General features: G+C 43.7%; 1 long non-coding RNA gene across 1 annotated transcript; it reads left to right on the forward strand.

The window, feature by feature from the left end:
* LOC110388744 lies at positions 4,747-5,950 on the forward strand. The gene is made up of 3 exons (XR_002432966.1): positions 4,747-4,925; positions 5,195-5,280; positions 5,446-5,950. It is a non-coding gene; the product is annotated as an uncharacterized LOC110388744 (long non-coding RNA).

Raw genomic sequence — 10,341 nt, forward strand, 5'->3', positions numbered from 1 at the left:
CTTTTCTTTTCTTTTCCTGGAGAGATTCAGTGGAAGTTAGGAAAGTTTAAAAATGAAGTCTGTCTGTTGGGGACATACCACCGACACAATTGGTCGACTGTTGCGATGTTCTTATTACTGCCTTCGTGCTCCTCCTCCTCCTCTTGGATAAGCTTTGGAAACAATAATCCTTGATAGCTGTTAGCTTCATGCAACTTTTTTTTTTCTTTTTCCACACAAGGCATGTAAATATGAATTCAGTGAATTTTAACTCTATGGAAAATTTTTAGTAAGCCTGTATTATCCTACTACAAAAAGCATTTGGCCTGAAAGATCTTTGGACAGAATTCTTAGTACTTCTAAATAACTTTTAAAAAATTTGCCTCAAATTACTGAACAGCCTTCTTATACAGAACACACCATAATCAGAATGTGCTATATTGTGGAACTAATGTCTTACAATTTGTTTCATGGACAAACTGGATTTTTACACTGAAATTCAAGTCACCTGGAGTCATGACTGTCTCATGACACCTCATCCTACTATCTTCTTCATGCAACACTCAATCCTAAAGATCCCAAATCCGCTATAAATCAAGACCAGGACACGGCATACCTCTGGGACTACTTGGTCTTCTCCTGAAATATAACCTTTTATGAAGAAGTAGGGATGCTGTCTTCAATAGATGCCACAGCTCTTCAGATCTTAAGAGAATGTGCTGTGAGACAGTGTCTAACTGCAACTGCACTGACGAGAGCATGCAATCATTTATACCTGAAATCTGACAAAATGCTCTTGCTAACATCACTGTCCTTTTGAATACGCCTTTTGAAGATGTTCTATTTTGCTTCCAGTTCTCTCCATGATTCCACTTGTGGGAGTGTGAGCGAATGGCTGCGTGATGCTGAGCTACTGCTAGGTTAAACCACAACAATATCCAGACTATTCTTGTGTTGCTGACAAATTTTGTAATTTTAAAGGTCTCAAAAAGCTCACAAAAAGTATAAAATAATTTGTGATATGTTTCTAATTAGTTTTGTGATATGTATTTGATTAGAAAAATATCCCTTGTTTCACAATCACACCTTATTCATGTCATCACTTTCTGGCAGTACATATGTTTGTGAACAACTATTTTCAAGGATGAAGCACAGGAAGAGTAAAATAAGATCAAAAATCTCTTTTGAGCACCTTGAGAACTTGCTGAGAATTTCAACCCCTTTCATCGAACCAGACACTGATGCATTAGTTAAACAAGAACAAGGTCAAGTATCCCATGAGTTCTATGATTTTGTTGCCCTCTTTTTGTTACATTTTAATTTAAAAAAAAAAATAAAAAAAAGGTTTCTTACCTATATACATTGACTATGTAATGCATTTTATATGCAGCCCAAGACAATTTCTCTTCACTCAATGTGGCCTGGGCAAGACCCGAGGTTGGCCACCCATGCTGTCTATTATGGCTAGGCATATGATTATGGCCAGGCAATGGGGATAACAGTGGATAGATAACTGTGGCTCACGCATTATTTATACATCAAAAGGGGAAGCCTAAGTATTATTAACTGCATCAAACCTCCCTTTCTTCTAGAAGTGTTCTTTTAGACTGGAAGGGAAAATATAGCCTTCTATTCTAAAGGGAAGTCTATACAGTTCCTAAGACTGTAGCCTTTGATACACCCCACTTTTTATGTCTTAATAGTAATCAGGTCCTATGCTATTGTGTTTCAAGAGTAACCTTCCAAAATCTGTTCTGAGTGTCTCAGAGGGGGCAGAACCTTCCTCAAAAGGAAAATGGTTTTATTAAGCAGGGAACCATTGGCTCAGAGTCAAGTCACTAAGGAAGGATACCAAAAACCTGGAGTTCTGCTGAATTACTGTTGTTTTGGACAAGGATATGTGCATTATCTTAGTTCGATACCCAAGTCTTTCACCTACTGGAAACGTTCCTCTTTCAGGTGCATGGTAGAAACTCATGCTTTGGGGGAGGCTCACACATAACCACAGCACAAAACTGCTTGCAGATGATTTTTGAAAGTGAAATTGATATTACGAGATTCATCGGCTCAGGCTAAACATTCAGTCTGACCTGAGGGCTTTTGTACTCATGTTGTCATTAGTGTTCCTAAAACACGTGCCATTATGAGTCTGAAATCTCTATTATTAAGGGTCAGACTCCCTTGATGGGTTGATGGCTCAAGGGGAATTCATCTGCACAGAACTGCACTTTTGAACTTGAGAAGAAAAGATGAGGGTGAGGCCCTGAGTTCTGTCTGCTCTCCTTCCAGAAAGCCAATAACAATGCAAGTACTCAGACTTGAGAGTGATGAATGCAGCTGAACCATGAGGGCTATTTGGCTTTATCTGCCTGGCAGGGTGGGTGAGCTGCAGGGTACGTGCTTCTCCCAGTGAAAGCAGCAGTCCCACTGTATTGCCAGCAATGCCCTCACCCTGTTCAGGAGGTGGCTTTCAGAGTGTAATAAACGAAAGAGAAATGCAGAAACCATGAGTGCTCTCCCTCAGCCTCAGGCTCTATGGGGATGTACATGGGAACAGCTTTGTTGCTATTTTAAGGACAGACTGAAGAAGCCACAAGCCATTTTGTCTCCCCTACGCAGCCTGGCAGGATTTGTGTTTCAAACCTCAGAGGACTGCTACTGAGTGTGCTGCTACAGGGATTACAGAGAGGAAAGCCGTCCCGAGATCTCTGTCCTTCTTGACAGAGCTACAGAAGTATATGACCTGTGGCTAATATTAGATGTTGCAACTTTATCAAGCAATCATGTGCCCTTTCTCTCCTGCCTGGCTCTGCCCACTCCTCCTGTGAGCTCAGCCTGCAGAACCATTTTCAGGGTGAATGTCAGGACTGATATCAATAGCTCTCACTGAGATCCCTACTCCTCCACACTGAGAAATATGTTCTGAGAGCACCGAGCACATCATAAGAGTGCCAGAGCATCCTGCCTCTGCCTTTCTTCTTCCACAGCCCTCCAGCAAATCTCAGATCAATACTGTATAGGTGATATAATTTTAAACAACATTGATTTATTGATGCTCATTCTTAAATTTCACTTACTGAGTGTCTCAGATCCACATACAAGCACAGTGATGGCTGTTTGCCAGTAGTTTGGCCAGCGTCATTTGCAATAACATGGACAGGCAACACTATCTGCTGAATCCTCAGTCACATTTCTCAGTTCTCTGTGATTCGGTGGCCTTGCTGTTTTCAGCATTTTCTACCTCTCCTACCCATCTGTCACAGATGGAAACAACCACACTGCACACTTCACTGGTAAGAGAGAAGCAGGAATGTATTTGTTGATGTAATATACATACAGTGTAGTGATTTAACAGTGATTTATGATTCAAGAAGGCAGATATACTTAATTATTTACTGTATAGAGGGTAGGGTTAGACACACACATACAGGAGGCCCTCCCATTGCATCATGAGGCTCAGAGTGGACCCCCTTGCATTCTGAGCTCCTCGAACCACAGAGGTAAGGAGCCCAGGTGGGGCTAGATCCAATCTTTGTCCCACAGTTGGTCAACAGTTTATGTCTAAGGGATTATGCATACACAATCAATCTAAAATATAATTCTAGCAAAACTAACAAAACCTAAAGCAAAAAATTAGTCACTTATTGAGGATCTGTATTGGCAAGGCGTCGTGTCATCAAGGTGTAAAGGATCTCTGTGCAGGCATATCCTTGAGAAGCACCCCTGCTCAGGGGGAAATCCTGCAAGGCAGTCCTAAGAAGTAAGTTGGGAGCAAGAAAGAGGTAGTGGGGTGAGCGCACCATCACACCACCATTTGTTGGCATTGAATCTGAACACTAGACTAGGCGGTATTGCTGACTGACCCATCTTTTTTCTTGTTTGCTGTAAGCAGGCTATCCTTTGTAGTAGGCTGTCCTTGTTTTCCTAGTCTGACTGTTTTGGGAACTACAAATCAACATGCTGGCGATGACTTTCTACTCTAGGTGCCTTCATTGTGTGCCATTCTTTAATACTTCTGCAGTTTCTTCTGTGGGCTCCTGGCAGTTTAAATGTTTCTTTATCATTTTCTGCAAGCCTCGAAGGTAGACAAAACATCTCTCCAGACATGGTTGTCATTATTCAGTATATTCACAGTAATGGCTACTAGCATTCTCATGAGGCAAAGGAGCACACTGTGTCATGAACCTATCAAAATTACTGATTTGAGAGCAAGCTCAGCACAAAGTCTAATTGCTGCAACTCTTCCAGGTGCTGAAGTACAAATTCTTGGAGAATAACACTGTCAGGAGCCATAGAGAACTTGAAAAGTTGTTATATGCTGCAGATGTAAATTAAGACTCAAAGAAGAATGCTCTTAAACTTCATGCAAACCATGGCAGTTGTAGAAGCTGTATCTATTTGTTTTCACCTATTATCATCAGAGGAGAATTGGTCTATTCCTAAAGCAGATTCCCAAAGACAAAGGAAAATGGCCAGCAGAATAGCAGGGGAATGGATGTGAATCATGTGAAGTGCTGGGAGAAGAATGTGGAAGCAAATTCTTAATACTGACAGGCTGGAGCTACTCACACATGAGAAACTAGATGGCAGACTTGGATCTACAGACTAGGTTTTCAGAAAGGGTCTGTGAAGTGTGACCACAACCCAAGCACCTGGTTTTAAATTATACACAGCTGCAAGAAAGCAGCAGGAGAATCTTCCTCCCCAGAAAAATTGCCATCTCCCTGTTGTGTTTAGGGAGGGATGTGACCCAACTGACATGGGTACTGGGAGAGCCCAGCTGTGCAGCCACTGCTTGAAAGGAATCTGCTCTTTCTGCCTGCTTATGCTCTGCAGATTGAGTACAGCCTTCAGGGAAAAGGGCAACAGGATCTTCAGGAGTGGTGGTGCCAAACAGTTGTGCAAAGAGCTCCCTGGGCAGGAACCACCACTATGGAAGTCTCTGGGTAGGGGAAATGCAGTAACTTTAGGCTGTGGGGTGAAGGGATTGGTGATTACCTGTGCAGAGTTTATTACGAATGTAGCTGTCTGAGCATTAGGCAGCCAAAACACCTTCCTTTCACAGTGAGAAGGGAAACTGGTACCTCTAGGGGATGTGTCACCTCATCTGGAGCCACTCACAAATAAGATGAAGACCTGAAGGATGTCGCTGACTGTGTTTGGTGAGGACAGGGGCACACAACCGTGCTTTCAGCTGAGTCTTTTCTCTGCACAGGAGAGCACTCCTTGGGATGGATGGGTTTGCTTTGAAGTTCCAGACTCTTGGGCCAGGCATGTGATTGCCTTGTGACTGTACATGAGGTAAGTACCTTGTTTCTTCTTCAGAATCCCAAACGTAGTCCACCTTTCCAAAACGCACAGTCAAGGCACACAAGCCCAGACTTTTCAGGCATCATGGAGGTGCCTGACCACAACCCTAATTAGATGTTAGATGTAAATGTTGACTTGCAAATGTTCCTTTCCCAGGTCTGTCCCTTGGTCATCTTAGACATTCCTTAATGGGCCTCGTGACTCTTGTAAGGTTTGTCTTTGTGTGACATACTGAATCCCACACATTCATCTCTGAGAAGCAGGAGTCTTACATGTGCAGATGAGCCTCAGTTCCTGGGCTGGATTTGACTCAAAGTGAAGCTGAAGTTCTGAAGAACTTCTTCTAAAACTAGCTCAGATGCTGAGCACACAGAGAGCTCAGATCTCAGTGGCAGTACCCCTGGGAGGGGCTCTCCTACAAATGCACACTGATACAGAAGGACCAAGAAGAGGAAGGAGAAACCAATGGGATACTTGAGTTTCAAGTGAGTTATTAAGTTCATTTGGAAAAAGTCATTTAATTTCCTGTCATTTAACTTTCTCTCTGTCTAACTACCCAATAGTTTTGGAAGCTTTTCTCTTGTGCAAGGTATCAAATAGAGTATGGCCCCTGGAATGAAGTGTATTTGATTAGGGATAGAGATTTGAAATCAAATAGTGTGTGAAGCCATGAGGAAAAAAAAAAAAAGAAACTCAGGAAAACTTGCATGTCAAATTAGAATGTGTTAGCACTTTTATTAGTGCTTCATTTGAAGCTAGGCAGTTTTCAAGGAAAAATCTCAGAGAGGAGATTCCACTTATTAATGGAGTCAATTCAGAATTGTGGCACTTGAGGAGATCATAAGAGTTTCTGATGAAGGCTCAAAGATACTGCTGGACACTGACTCCATGTTTGGTTGCCAGTGGAGGAAGCAGAGGGCACAACAGCAAAACTTGCAATAGAAAATGACTGCTGTACTCATGCTAACCAGGAGGAAGAAAGTCCCATGGAGCCTCCAGATTTATCTGAATCCATGTAATAAGTTCCAGACTGAAGATGAGCGGTAGACTACATACATTGATGCAATACAGAATAGAGTTAAAAAGAAACACTGTGGTCTCATTTCAGAGGTTTTATGTGCTTTTACATTTGCAAAAAGTAAGTATCTGAGTGTTCACATGTGGTTGTTATTTCTGTTCCCACTGACATCTCTTTCAAAAGTCACGGGTCCCCAGTGTTGGGCTGCAGCCATTGTTTAAAGGATCAATTTTTTATTTTTCTTCAGCATTTGTCTTTGGGACATGACAACATGAGATTTTAGGTAATGCTAATATATTTTAATAGATCTTAGCATCATATAATCATAGAATATTCTAGTATTAGAAAAATGGAAAAAGTAGATAAGCCTTTGAATGTGTAAACTATTATTTGAGTGTACCTACATTTAATTTGCTAGGGATTGTTGCATAGCTCTTGCTCAACTAGTAAGCCTGATAACTGTTTAGCTTAAGAAAGCATCCTGATTTGACAAGTCTACCTCCTGTGGAAGAAGGGACCAGAGGAGAGAAGGCGGCAACTTGGGGAGAGTACAAAGAAGTTGTTAGGATATAGATCTAACTAACATCTAATTCAGGGCCTGTTGCAGAGATTGGAGCAGCTGCAGGATCCATTGCAAGGGTTGAAGCAGCCACAGAATATGTCACAAGGGCTGGAGCAGCCACAGGACCTGCAGCAGGGGTGAGAACAGCCACAGGGCTCATCTTCCAGGCCCCAGCACACTGCACACTGCAGTGATTTATGCCTCTCTAGAATTGCCAGGGCGACAGCAGACCTCTTCCAAAGATTCTACTAGTTCTTCTGGATTCTGCAGTTGTTCAGAGATGAAGACCCAAACCACTGAGGGTGCCCACTGTTTCCCAGTGGGATGGGGGAGAGAATTGGGAAAAAAAAAGGCAGTTGAAATCTCACAGGTTGAGATAAAGCTATTTATTAAGATAGAGACAAGTAAAAGGATAATAGTAATTACTATATATATGTATACATATTTGAATATATATGTAGCAAGTGATGCACAAGCAATTGCTCACCACCCACTGACTGATGCCCAGATAGCCCCCCAGCAAGCAGAAGAGACCAGGATGAACTCCTACCCCCTTCAAAACTCTCCTTCTGCATGATGTCATATGGAATATCACTTTGTCCAGTTTAAGTCAACTGTCCTGATTCTATCCCCTCCCAGCCCCTTGGGTACCTCCAGCCCTTCACTGGGAAGCTGGAATGTCCTTGGCTCTGTACAACACTGCTTAGCAACAGTGATAAACATCAGTGTGTTATCAACTTTGTTTTTCTCCTAGAACCAAAACATGGCATTATACCAGACACTCTGAAGAAAATAATTCCATCCCAGCTGAAACTACTAAGACATCTATTCAATCTCAAAGCTGGGCCTTTGGACCACATTTGAGCTGTACTTTAGATGTATCTGCATTCAGCCCCATCTTAAGCCTCTTCTTCTGGATGGACCTTGCATCTATGTTGTAGCTTTATCTCCAGTCCTGCCTCTTGGCCCCATCTCCTGCTGCTCCCCATTGAAGGTCCCCGGATGGACCCTCAAATTTATTCATTCCCTTGACTGTCAGTGGACCCTGTTGTGACCTCTCCTGTCTGGATCCTATGGGAATGCATATGGTGGGTGCTCTGTGCTGTGGTCACTGTCAGCTCCTTGTTCATCTCTTTTGGAGTAGCCCCAGTTTTGCTGTGGCTTGACGGAGTGAGGAAAGACTGTTGCCGTGGGGAGATTCTTTTCCCTTCAAGGTGAGAAAGCTGTGAAGTCATCTAAGTCAAATTCCCAGAAAGAGGAGCCACACATATGCATGGTTCACACTTTAGCTGTGAACATCACCATGTGAGCCTAAATTTGTTCTCAATGGCTCTGAAGAGCCAGTTAGGTCAATGCCACTTTCTGCAGTCTACCATGCTAGGTGTCTGCTGGTGGAAGATGTCCAGGTCACAGAGGAAGGGACAGTAAGATGTTTTTGGAAGCTGATCTAAGAGTTTGCTTTTTTCACATTGGGTTTGAAAGGATCCAGCTGGGCTGTACTTGCAGAGAACATTTGGATGGGTTCTTGGTAGCGGTGATGCCAGCTAGGGGCTATAGTGAGTCATGACCATATGGCTTGTGTGTGGTTTTTATGAAAAAATCCCTCAAGGCAGATTTTGGCTAACACCACATAAATGTGTATGAATAGAAACAGCAAGTGTTTGTCAGGCCTTGCTGGCAGGAAAGACAAGAACCTACTCCGGGTGTGGGATGGAGGATTGACTCCAAACCAAGCTTCACATATTCAGCTGTGAGTTGAGTGGGCTGTGGACAAAGCAGCCCACTGGAAGCAGCACTACTTCTGTACCACTTGGCCAGTGCCATGGACTTCTTTCCATGGTGTCACCCCTGGCACAGCTCCCTGCAGTGTGTGGAGCCGTTGAACAGAGCAAGTGGTGTGTGCACAGAACATTCCTCACCTTCCTCATTTCCTTTTCATCCCCTTCCACAACACTGCAAAATGGCAATTTAAGCATGCTTGCTTTGGCTCTTTGCCTGCCACAGCCTTTCAGCATGGAGGAAACATTGGCACACTACCCTCCATACTTCACTCAAGAACTGGTTGGTGATCCTGCACTCTTGTGTGCGTGGGCCAGCTTGTACACATGTTTGTGTGCTGAGTGGAATGTGGAGAAATGATGACTTTGTTTAAATCAGATCCCTACAACTCAATTGCTGTTGCTTCACTCATTTTGATTAGACCTTATTATATTTTGAGATGGTTCATTTGTGGGTACTTGACCCATGTTTCAGTTCAGGAGGAAGACAGTGCTAAGAACAACTCTGAAACATATGGACAGAATGCGCATGACTTGCAGTGTCTTTGGAGTGCAATTTCTTCCAAGGGTTTTCCATTTTGTTCTGTTCACACTGAAATTTCCCAGGGTTTATAGAGAAGGATATAACTGCAGAAAGTATGTTTCCTTTTCATAGAATCATAGAATGGCTCAGGTTGGAAGGGATCTTAAAGACCATGGAGCTCCATCTCCCTGCTGTGGGCAGGGCTGCCCCCTACCAGATCAGGCTGCCAAGGGCTCCATCCAAATTGGCCTTGAATGCCTCCAGGATGGACCATTCACAGCTTCTCTGGGCAGCAGTGTCAGGGCCTCACCGCTCCCCGAATAAAGGATATTTTCCTAAAATCTAACCAAAATTTCTGCTCTTTTATGCCATTTTCCCTTGTCCTACCACTGTCAGACCATGTAAAAAGTCAATCTCCCTTCTGTTTATAATCTGTCGAGTACTGGAAGGCTGCAATGAAGTCTCCCCAGAGCCTTCTCATCTGCAAGCTAAACGAGCCCAACTCTTTCAACTTTTCTTCATAGAAGAGGTGCTCCAGCCCTCCACGCACCCTCCCGGTCCTCCTCTGGACCTGCTCCAACAGCTCCACATCCTTCTTGTGCTGGGGGCCCCAGGCTTGGACATGGTACTCCAGATGGGGCCTCAAAAGACCAGAGTAGAGGGGGAAAATCCCCTCCCTGCCCTGCTGGCTGTGTTGATGCAGCCCAGGATACAGTTGGCCTTCCAGGCTGCAAGAGCACACTGCTGGCTCGTGTCCAGCTTTTCACTCTTCAGGATCCCCAAGTCCTTCTCTGCAGAACTGCTCTCAATGTGTTCTTCTCCCAGTTTGTATGCGTATCTGGAATTGCCTTGACACAAGTGCACTTGCACTTGGCCTTGTTAAACCTCTTAGTTTCTTGTGAGTTCACTTTCTGAGACTGTCTAGGTCTCTCTGAATGGCATCCCTTCTGCAGTGTCAACTGTACCACTCTGCTTGGTATCATCAGCAAACTTGCCAAGGATGCACTCAGTCCCACTGTCTATGTCGTTGATAAAGATGTTGAAGTGCACCGGTCCCAAGACAGACCCCTGGGGAGAGACCACTTGTGACCAGCCTCCTCCTGGACATAGAGGCATTGACCAAAATCCTCTGGCTGTGACCTTCCAACCAATACTTTATCCACCTAATTGT

Source organism: Numida meleagris, chromosome 27, assembly GCF_002078875.1.
Source record: "Numida meleagris isolate 19003 breed g44 Domestic line chromosome 27, NumMel1.0, whole genome shotgun sequence".
NCBI classification, from domain to species: Eukaryota; Metazoa; Chordata; class Aves; order Galliformes; family Numididae; genus Numida; species Numida meleagris.